The sequence below is a fragment of the Hibiscus syriacus genome, unplaced genomic scaffold (genome assembly GCF_006381635.1).
Source record: "Hibiscus syriacus cultivar Baekdansim isolate YM2019G1 unplaced genomic scaffold, ASM638163v2 tig00110365_pilon, whole genome shotgun sequence".
NCBI lineage: Eukaryota > Viridiplantae > Streptophyta > Magnoliopsida > Malvales > Malvaceae > Hibiscus > Hibiscus syriacus.
In genome coordinates this window covers 199,603-211,749 of record NW_024062703.1, presented here as the reverse complement: position 1 = coordinate 211,749, position 12,147 = coordinate 199,603, and the positions used below count along the sequence as shown (strand labels likewise).

Genomic DNA, 12,147 nt, shown 5'->3' with positions numbered 1-12,147 from the left:
CGTCGGAAAACAGTACACTACGGACTGGTCTTTCAAAGTTTAAATGCGGTTTGAACAAAACAAAGAAAGTGGGACAGGGGCACAAGCAGTGGATACAGTTGCATGTTCTACACAATGAGGTTAGTTCTGGCCTTTTTCAAAGGATATATACAAGAGAAGATGACAAATCAGACAAATGAAACACAATCATGTTTTGGGATAAGGCCGCAGCCGACTTTTAACATGAGTCCCTCCTCTACCGGGACAAAAAAGGTGTTTTTTAACATTATTGTATGCAATGTAAAGGAAGATTCAAAGAGAAGTTATCCATTTTGCATTGATTTGTCACAACATATAGAAACTCGCATGAAAACATTCTTTTGTTCAGCTATTTACATGTATATCAAGTTTGTTAACTAATTCAGAACCGGAATAACCAAACCCTGTTACAGACTACAGTTCAAAATCACTCACTGATTTGGAGCTTAAAATAGATGGAATTTCATCGGTTGAATCACCCGGAAAGGCTTTTCCTGTCCATGGTAAATAACTCATGTCCACATTAAGACCTGCAAACGGAAAGATTATTATTAGCAAAGCATCATAAAATATTTCCAGAAATCAGAAAAATAAGGGCATTTTAACAATTGGTAAATGAAAAAGAATGGTTCTTAATAATTAGTCTTTTGATGGAAGTGAAGAGACTTAAAAGTTGTATGTTACCAGTTGAAGTTTTACCTCTGAGAACGTAGATGTAGAAGCATGAAAACAATGGCAACGGTAAGCGAAGAAGAACCGACAAAGACGTATGCAAGACCAAGGAAGTCGTTCTTTCCCCCCAACCAGTTTGATGTTGAAAGAACAAGCTTCTTTTTACCTCCAAAACTGTAAGTGTTGTAGTTGTTCATTAGGTGGACAACTACATAATCACCCGCATCTAAATCCTCTTCAATTCTCCCATACAATTTTCGGAAGCTAGGGAGCGCGGATATGCGCATCCATACAATAAGATCCTCCTGATCGCTTAGCTATAATGCATTCATTCACCAGAGCCAAAAGAAAGCACAAGAAAAACAAAAACCAAAAGATTATTTCTCAAGCTTTAGCAAATTCATAAACCGAAAAGACTGGTTATTGCACGATATTGGAATCAGGTATTTCATGTACTGCTGTACTGAAATCAGAAAGACCGCTGTAGAATGTCTCCAGATAGAGATAGTACTTACCGGAATTCTTGGGTTCAGCTTTCCACCACCAATCCAAGTACCATTTTGGAAATTGAAAGGGTATACATTCTTTCCAAACTTGTGATCCTGGTCGCTTTTCCAGGCAATGTTTGTCCTGTTGATCTTGAGTTTTTCTTTACCATGAGTAAATGTGAATGTATCGTTGAATAAACTCCATGCTATCAATCCACAAGGAACTATAGGCCGATTATTGCTCGACTCTACAGGTTGACAGGAACTTGTGCCATGAGAGTTCCTTCCATGTAAGAGTTACTGATCGCTTCTGCTTCTGACGTACCTGGAAAACATTTAGACCAGTGAAGTGCAAACTGGAGAAACAATGAAGATCAAGCTAATAATGTAAATCGAAGTAGATCAAGGCAAATATTTAAACACATCAAGTGAAAGATTCCGCACCGTCGATGGTTCTGATAATAGTTATCAAGCTGATAGTAAATGTAAATCGGAGCTTTCATGTACTTGTCCACCTAACAAAGAAATGTTAGATGCAAAATAAGTGTTACGAAAAAACGCTGCAGCTTATTAAAGACCTGTATTCTACTAAGAATAATGCGCCTGTACGGGCAGCTGAGTGGACGTTTCTCTCTGCATTTCAGAAATATAAAATTGACTTACAACGGATGTAAAAGGATAGGAAGAAATACTGTGACACAAATTTTCACTTTTCCCGGAAATAGAAACTCGATTGCCAATAGTGTGTAGTGCAGTGTAATGTGTCGTAATGACTGAGAAAGAATGGATGAAGGTATAGCTTGGCTAGACACGGTTTGAAATGTATGAAACATTCCCATAGCAACTATACATGGAACTGACCGTTCCAACTTAAGGTTATTACTTGAACACTTCAATAGGAACCAACTTAAAGTTCATATCCTAATGCAGAAAGGAAGAATCACCTTGAAGAGAAGAGAACAATTCTTGGGAATCGAGCCATTCTGGATATACGAAACCTTATCAATGCTAAATTGCGTGGGTACGCATTCTATGTCATATCGTTCCTCGATTTCAACAACCTACGAACCAAAGAAAAATTCTTATTCACAAGTATGTTCTAAACACATCAATGGTGCTTGGAAAATAAGTATAATATATAGTTACATAAGATGACAAGAGCCAAAGAATGGACAATTACACTATGAGAAGCTCGCAGAGTAAAAAGGCCAACGGGAACAAAAATGAAACTGATAAGAAAATATATCGTAATGACCTGCAGAAATATTAGCCAGAGATGAGTGAAAATTTTCAGGTACTAAAGAGTGCTGTGTTGTCATGCTCTTACCCACGGTGGCGTAAGGACAGGTTTGCAGGCCGGAAGCCTTTGCTGAGTGAACAGATAAAAAGCTGCAAAACAACCATAAGAAGACCATGATAATGATATTTATGAGGCAATATTCGATTGCAGACAGCTTTGCTACTAGTTCATTTCATATAATGTAGTACTAATCCGAAGCCAAAGTTGCGACAAAAGGCAGACACAGACTTGTGCTTGTCTATATATCATTCAACCCTCTGCAATTAGCACAACAATCGATGCATAATGTATTTCAAATGTGCGTTAACTTTAGCTTAATGATGATTATGTTATGACCCTGGTGCGATTAGAGAAGAAAAATAGACGAAGAATAGAAGAATAGGAGACAGACTAAGAAGAAAAAAATAGATTTTAGGAAAGAAACTTTTCATTCATTGATTGCATAAGGAAAACATTCTATGGCAGTACTCTCTATTTATTTGTTTTCAGGTACCGAATCTAAGGCTTGTCCAACTTCAACCTCAACTTTCATTTATAATATTGGGCTTCTCATTCTAGGCCTATTCACAATACACTTAACCTATGCTATTTTCCTTGTAAATACTTTTGGTCTCCACACGTGCAAGGTAAGTAAAATTTCCCAATTATTCTGACACAATCCCTAATCCTTGATTTCTTATTTTCTCCTTTTTATCATCGAGTCTCACCTCTTCAACTCTAATCGTGACAATACCCTCCCTACGAAATGATCCTTGTCCCCAAGAATTAAAATCTGAGAATTGTGCTGGAAGTACAATATAATTTACCACAGTGACGTTTTCCAGTCCTAATTTCATCCACTGCATCTGATTGTGCTCCCGCTCCCTACGTTTGTCGAGTACTATAAAACCATAGAACCTTGTTGCCAGCTTTAATCCCATTCGAAGAGCAAGTGAGGTTTGATGGTAAGACTGGAATTTCAAGTAAACTCGGCCCCCGACCTTCAAATTTCTATAAATTTCCATTTTGCTTTGTGCCTTCACACCCCATGCCCTTAACATTTGATTCATGTTTTCCTTGGGTTTGAGAATTAAGTGAACTACAGACTGCCCATGATTTTTCCTTCTTCTTTTTTGATAGGAATAGGAGGTCTCATTAAAAGCCTCCCTCGTGATTTTTCCTTCTTATGATTGAAGCTAACAACTCCCATAGTGCCTTCCTGATACTGTCAACTTTACTCAATATGCCTTCTGTAAGCAAAAAGGGAAGAACAATATCCATCGATTGGCTTGCATCTGATGCTTCAGTACGGGACACATCACAGAGCCTTATTATTAGTGAGGTTACAGCACGACATAGTTTGTCACCAGCATTTCGCACAGTTTCTTTGATGTTATCCATGGCACGAAAAGCAGCCACCCATATTTTCTTCAAATGCTTCCTAACCTGATCAAATTTTCGACCTTGGGTAATATCTACAAGGGCAAGGCAAAATGCCTCACGAGAACGCCAAAGCATGGATCCACATCATATTAGAAGATCATCAAAAATAAAATCCAGATTTTCATCAATAGTCCTCTTAGGATCAGGCACTAGTGATTTCCATATATGTGCCATAGCATCTACACATTTTTATCAGGATCATATTGATAGTGAACAAGCCTTGGAATCAATATTCTTAAGTGTGGTTGAAGAGCATCACCGACTTGCTTGGCTATCTTAGAAAATCCAAAAACAGCATCTCTCTTGGAATTTAGTGAGGCTTGATAATTAGCTAGATCCATAAATTTATAAATTAATTCTGGTTGTCCCATCTCATTTGCAAGATTAAAAAGCTCCTTGTAAGTGTTAAGTTTCCCCCCACTAAGACTTTCACCAATAGCGACCTCTTGAAATACCTCCGAGTCTTCAACCAACTTGATTGCTCTGTTCCTCTTTCCAGAACCAGTCAAAGTGGTAACAAGTGCATCAACCAGGTTTTTCTTCATTGATGTGTCACCCAGTTCATAGACAATACTCATGCCTTGGAATACAAGCTCCTGTGTAAGCTCATGATGTTCACCAAGTAGGTGTGAAAAGGCCTCCTAAATTTCTGCAAGCATTTTTTGGATGGTGGAATCATGACCACAATACATTGTTAGTGATAGAAGCCAAACACTTCCAGCACAACGCTCTTCTTTTCTATTACTATACAAAAGTACATCAAAAAAAACTTTACTGATAGTATCTCTAACCACAATACGACAATCTTCACTGGCTACATTTTTCTCATCAGAACTATAGTTTGATAAAGATAACTTCAAATCACCCATACGAAAATTTAAAGACATGGAAAGTTAAGTATAGTTGGTCTTGAGAATCACATTAGAAGTTACAGGAATACCACCCCAAAGATATGATAGAGCTTCTCCAGCTGCAAATAAAATATCCTCAACCTTTGAACGACAAAGACTAAAAATCAAATCAAGCGCAATTTTCATGTTAGAAGCAGAAGTTTTTTTCACACACATATGCACAATGGAGATAACAATTTTCTGGACTGCCTTAGTGTCATCACCAGAGAGTAGCTTACTTATCTTTTCATTGAAAAACTCCATAATGCTAACTGAACTAGAATCACGGACAAGTGAAGGTAATAGTCCAGACAGCCCAATATGGCCCAGTGCTTGCATAGAAATGGAGGCCAATGTTGCACTCTCAGAATTAACAATGTCAACAAGGCATTTAAGTGTGCTTTTCAATAGTTCCTCTTGGATAGAAGGTGATCTAGACACACAATCAGCAGTGACATATCTTGTAGCACATAATGCTCCATGTTGCGCTTCAAACCTTTTGTTTGTTCACTGAATGAGAAGAGCAATTCACATATAAGGTCAGACGATGCAGTGAGTGGAAGAGAAGAGGAAGCAATTCCAAGCAGACGTGCTACTGATTCACGGGTATCCATGTCCACATGATTTCATAAGTTCTTTAACCATAAGATTCTTGAGGCAAAGTGTGAAGATACCATTTGAGCATTCTCTGAATTGGTTGGCTCTCGTTCTTCGACATCCACTGGATTTTCAAGAACACGAGCTGCTACACTTTCACCTTCACGTAGTAACCCAAGAAGAATATTCTTGGATCCAATATAGTTATGGCCAAGATGGCGGGCTTCTTCCAACGAGATTTCCAAAATACATTTGGCAGGAGGAGTAAATGGAATCTCCACAGCAACAAAACCACTACCCTTTCCAATTATCTTCTTGACCTCTACTCACGCATCTTTAAGATTGATTCTCATTAGCAATAATCTAAACTTGTAAGGGTCATCATCTTCTACAAGTTTATTCCTCCCAATTTTGACAGGATTGAACTTACACCTATCAACATATATAATCTTGATCGAGCCAAATTTACACACCTCGACCAAAATACTAGTAATTAGTTGATAATTATATTTATGCATCATCAACATACCTGCACCTTCCTGTCCTTGATGGTGGAATGAAGCTTTGTGATTTTCAAAGAAACTTGGTGGTGTAAACTCCCAGAACGGTTTTGACAGAGGTAATGAACATGGTATTTTAAATAAATTGAAGGTTGTCGCATTTTGGTCTCCAATATTCTTTACCTTTGATGTTAGCAATTTATCAAACACTTGAGAATCATCATGTTTTTGCTCACACTTTTTGCCAGTCAGAATTTGTAACATGTGCTCCACATCTCTCTACTGCGACACCATTTTTGATTCCAACATACTCAACCGACTGTCATGCTTCTGCCACCATTTAGGAGGGGTTGATTTAGTCGTTGTATGCTTTATCATCTTGGTGAGATTGCCAAGCTGCCTCTGAATCGAAGAAAGATTAATGGAGTCTGTCATGCTTTGATTTTTTTGCTTCAAGTTGTCAGGAAATGATGGCTCTGATACCAATTGTTATGACCCTAAGGCGCTTAGAGAAGAAAAATAGACGAAGAGAAGAATAGGAGACAGACTAAGAAGAGAAAATAGATTTTAGGAAAGAAACTTTTCATTCATTGATTGCATAAGAAAAACATTCTATGGCAGTACTCTCTATTTATTTGTTTACAGGTACCGAATCTAAGGCTTGTCCAACTTCAACCTCACCGTTCATTTATAATATTGAGCTTCTCATTCTAGGCCTATTCACAATACACCTGACCTATGCTATTTTCTTTGTAAATACTTTTGGTCTCCACACGTGCAAGGTAAGTAAAATTTCCCAATTATTTCGACACAATTCCTAACCCTTGATTTCTTATTTTCCCCTTTTTATCATCGAGTCTCACCTCTTCTACTCTGATCGTGACAGATTATGGATAAACAATTCAAAAAAAAACAAATACACCATCACCCCACCTGCTGCTCTCACTGCCACAACTCTCCAAGAAGAAAAGACTCGAGCATACATGCACCGAAGGAGAGCGACTAGGGCAGAGACAGCCACATCAATGAACAAATATGCTTGCAAATACTTATAGACAAATGCTAACAATGCAGGTAGTAAGTAAACATATGTAAAGAACAAATTGTTAAAAGTCAAGAAAGGTGGGCAGCTGAATTGTCAAAATAGGCTGCAAATTCGGTGCACCGAAAATTATTTGTTGAAAAATGGTAATGGGATAATTACAATTAGTCCTTGGACTTTAGGGTATTTATAAGATTAGTCCTAAAGCTTCAACTATAGATACCCTAACCCATTTAACTTCAAAATCATCCAAAATCATTTCTTTCTCCCCAATAGTAGACAGTTTTCTTGTGAGTTGTGAGTGTTTTGTAAACACATGTAAATTTTCTTTCTTTAGTAAAAGATCTGTAGCAGTCCGGAGACGTAGGCATAATTGGTTGAACTCCGTTATCACTTTCGGGTATTATTTTTCCGCTTTTATTTTGTATTCTCACTAATCTGGTTATAGGGAAATTACTCGTTTTACTAGGTTAATTCCCATCACAAATGAACTCGTATTTCGTATCAACTATGTTTATATGCCTTGACATGAACTTGGAGCATGAGCACATGAATGAAAGTTAGGTAAGCATGCATATTCTTCCCTCATAATTCATGAAGTAAAAGCCTCAAATACCAAAAAGGAAACAAGAGTTAAAACAGACGGGAAACCTGATTCCCTGTCTCCACGTCTCCGTCTGTCACTATTAGTCTCCGACATTTCCGAACCTTCAAGGTGGCGTTCGACTACCGCAATCCTTTCAGCAGCCTTTGAAGGTCGAATTCCTACATAGCAACAAAACAAAACACAGTAAAGCACAACCACAAGCCAAACCGAAATTCAAAGACCTCATTTCTAGTAGTTAATTTTTTTTGATGTTTAGTAGTTAATTGTTAAATGTAATAACTATTAAACTCGAATAGATATTAATCTTATTTTAGCTCCGAATCTAATTACCATTATTCTGAAATTTCCCGGCAACCTAACAGAACAGATCATAAAGTAACAAATGGTAATCTATGATAACTTCATCAACCCTCAATCTAAAAGAAAACTCCAATCCTATAAACTACATTATGCAAATTTCCTGTCCCTCTCGGTTTCCTCATTAACCAAACAGGAAAAGAGAGAGAATCGTACCGAGCGTGACAACCTGAGAGAACTGGCGGCAATCTCGATAAGATTCAAAAGAATGAGCTTGAAAATAAGGAGGGAAGGTCGTATTAGGCGAAAATTGAAGCGATTTTTTCTTTGTTCTTTAATTGAAGCGAAAGTGAAAAGATTGCTTCCATGAGGAAAACTGGAATCTTTTGATTCTACAAAATACGAGTAGAACGGACAAAATGTGCTTTTCAACAATAACGAGGGAAAGCGATGATACCAAGCAACCCCAGAATATTAAAAAATAAAATAAATGAAGGGTGAAGCTTCACTTTCTTTTTCAATGATCTTAGATTATTAATGAGTTCCTTTTAGTTTAGAAAACTTAGGGTCACTTTTGAAAAATTCCAAATACGGATTTTTATCATAAAATATGAGTATTGCTCGAGAAAATGATTAAAAAACTAATTGATATAAAAAGAAAAGATATTGGAGGGTAATTATTATATGTTAATGGGACGGCCATATAGCCGCCAAATGTTCTCTGCAGTTAAAATGCTTTCCACTCAACGACCGAGACATTTTCCCCTCTAATTTCCCACACTTTCTGGCCATACAAACAAGGCTTTTCAGCTGCATCGTCTCATCTCTGTTAAATCTAAGGAACAAACAACGCCATCTCCCACAAATCCATGCAAGAACCCAACAATTTCTTCTCATCAGAACCCAAGCTCACACCTTTATAACACAATGTTAAGAAATATAACGACTTTGGGTGAATATAGAAGGACCCTGTTGGTTTATAAGAGCATGGTGGTGAAAAAAATCCATGTACCCTGACGAGAACTCTTACCCTATTGTTCTAAGAGCTTGTTCTTGTTTGGGAAAATGGTTGCAGTTGGCAATACTGGGTTTTTGATCATTTGAGGCTGTTGTTGGAGTTCTACAGAGGGTTTGGTGAGTTGGAGCATATGGTGTTTGATGAAAATCCTGTTAGGTATTTGTGTTATTGGAGAAGTTCGATTTCTGAAGCTTCTCAAAGTGAAAATATGGCCTCCATCATTAATTTGTTGAGGGCAAGGGTTGATGCTGCTTAAAATATCTAACATCCGTCGCAGTCTACCATTTTCATTGGAGAACTTAAATGATAAGTTGCCATGCCTGAAGCCTTTCCAAAAGTTACTAGCATCATATACAAGGGAGGTTGCCACCCTAAAGATTGGACTTTGATCTCAGCTTCTAAAATTTGACACTTCATAATGGAAAAATTTAATAAGAATCTCAATTAAGTACTAAATGTAAATAAAATGATACGACCTTACCATTCGAAATCAATATGAACAGAATCATCAGTTGTCAATCAAAAACAGGAGTTTTACAGCAACCACGAGATAGCTCCTAAAACCCCATTCGTATAGTTCGAATTCACTCGCATAATTTGTTATACTTCTTCCGCAGTGTCCTCTTCTTTAGGAGCACTCTTCCCGAACTTTGGTCTTTTAAAAAAGAGAGATACCGAATCATTGAACACCAATAAATCAAGCAAGAGCTTCAGAATGTCCACAATTTCATGTCCTGCAAGCATTTTGAATCATAGCAAGTTACCATGAAGTGAAAGAACCAAATAATGCAAATATTCACAGACAAAATGCAGCTAATATAGCCCTGAGGTAAAATCGCATCAAAGAAATTCACATAAGAATTTCGGGTTAGATTATCACATCATTTATACAGCACATGGAAACAATTAGAATGGTTAAATTGGTGGCAATGAAAGATATCAACATGGCCATAAGTTTACTAGACAGACAAGAAAACAAGTACACAAGAACAAGTAGAACACTCACATTTGAGAGATGATCCAGCAAGACAAGTCGGCCTGGATTTTGTATTAGCCTTAGCCAATGGATTTGGCTTCTCCTTGACGGCCATTCGAACATCCCAAACACGTATAAGCCCATTGGATGATGCAGACGCTACTAAATATGGATCATCCTCACTACAACCATCTTTGGTAAGCACAACAATACCTTTTACATGGGTAAATGCGCATCCTCGATGGAATAAGCAACCTTACCACTGTTAGTGTCCCATGCTGTAATAATACGGCTCTCACCACCGGTAAATAAAATTCCACTGGCAAAATCATAATTCGTCTTTAGAAATTCAAGTTCTAAATGACAAGGGAGCAAGAAAAACACATCATGGAATACGTAGCATAAGAATATTTTAAGTAATCTGCCACAACAAAGGGATCATATGAAGAATACTGACATCTGGAAGAACATCTTATCTTGAAGCTATACTATGCCCCATCAAAATTACCTTGTCCAATCTTCTAAGACGATAAACCGCTAAATAACACAACGTACATGCCTATTGATATACAATAGTAGATTTGTACCAAAAGATGGTTCAGCTACATAGTGAATTACTCGAGCTTGCAGCTCTGGACTTTTTAGCTCTCCTCTTCTATCAAAACTTAATGTAGAACAGAACACCACTAAACTGTAATCATCACACAATTTACAATCCATACCTCCAAGCTTCAACTAGGGATGGACCGAGGGTGGGGAGAGGTGGGCTGAAATTTTCAAATTCTAATAAATTTTAAATATTTTCTTTATATTTTCTATTATTAATATATTTCATCCCTAAAATTTTAAAAATTCACTCTCCCCTAACATTTTATTTTATGAGTTCACCCTATCATAAAATCCTGGGTACTTCGCTGTCTCCAACCATAACTTCCAAACCTAAAAAACTGGACATTTTAAAGCAATGAGTTCTCTACGAAAATTGTTTTATCTTCCTACATTTCCTCTAGAAACAAATGAAATAGCTATATTAAATAGTTACTTTATCATCAAAATTAAAAGAGAAACAAACCTCTCCAGGGGCAGCACTAAGAACTCGTTTTTCATTATCCAACTCGAACAACAACCTAGCATCTGCCGCCAAATGAACGCCAACTTTCCCCTCGGAAGCCATAAAAACCTCTCTCCACTTCCATCAAACTTAACGATCGTCGCTTCTTTCCCCAGCCTAACACAGAAGCTCCTTTTCCCTCTCATCAGACATAGCCAAGCACCGATCACTCGAAACACTCAAAGCGAGCTTCCCAGAAGGATGGACGGCCAAATCATTGATACCCTTTTTATGGGACCTAAAGGACTTGAGAAGAACAAAGGGTTCGGTGTCAAAGATGGAGATGGTGCCATCGGCAGCGGCTGAGAGGAGATTGCGAGGGAAGGAGAGGCTTGGGGGCAGTAGAAAGAGAGGGAAGTGATGGAGGAGTTGAAGTGGTGGAGAGGAAGCGGCGCATGAGAGGTCGTACATGTGGATGGTATCATCGGAAGAGCCGATGCGGCGGCTACGTTGGTTATGGGGGCGTTGTGGGATGGGTAAGAGAAGATTTGGGTAAGGGTGAGGGATTGAGAAGAAGGGTCGTGGGTTTGAGGTTTTAGTTTGAAACCCTAATGAAACTTTCGTAGGAGCCTGCTATAAGGGACATGGCGGTGGCGGTGACGGTGGCTGCGAAGAGATTGAAGAAAGGGTTCAGTTTGGGTTTTACAATGAAATAAATAACCAATAAAAAAAAACTATGTGTTTAGTATCTAAAATATCAGTTTTAGTCTGTTTTATTATCTAAACTTTTAATTCTTTTAAAATCATACTTAAGATTTAATTTCATTTCATTTTAGTACCTAAACTATCAGCTTTAGTTTGTTTTAGTATTTAAATTTTTAATTTTTTTTAAAATAAAACCTAAAATTTAGTTTTTATTTCATTTTAGTACTCGTTGTTAAAAACTTAACGCGTTTAGTACCTAAACTATAAATTTTAGCCTGTTTTAGTACTTAAATTTTCAATTTATTTTTCAAAATTTAACGTTCAAATTTAAACAGGATACTAAAATGAAATAAAAACTGAAATTTTTAACGACGAGTACTAAAATGAAACAAAAAGTAAACTTTAGGTGTGATATTGAAAAATTAAAAATTTAGGTACTAAAATGGACTAAATTAATAGTTTAGGTACTAATACAAAATTTACCCTAAAAACAATTTATAAGCATATATATATGAAGGGCTAATTGATAAAACATCCCCACATTATGGTTTTATATTCTAAATT

The 12,147-nt window shown here is 37.2% G+C and overlaps 3 pseudogenes; all 3 read right to left on the bottom strand.

Moving 5' to 3' along the window:
• Positions 1 to 699: 699 nt before the first annotated feature.
• On the bottom strand, positions 700 to 2,427 carry LOC120121208 (annotated as a pseudogene).
• Positions 2,428 to 3,612: 1,185 nt separating this feature from the next.
• On the bottom strand, positions 3,613 to 5,526 carry LOC120121240 (annotated as a pseudogene).
• A 3,741-nt stretch (positions 5,527 to 9,267) lies between these two features.
• LOC120121209 lies at positions 9,268 to 11,524 on the bottom strand (annotated as a pseudogene).
• Positions 11,525 to 12,147: the final 623 nt, after the last annotated feature.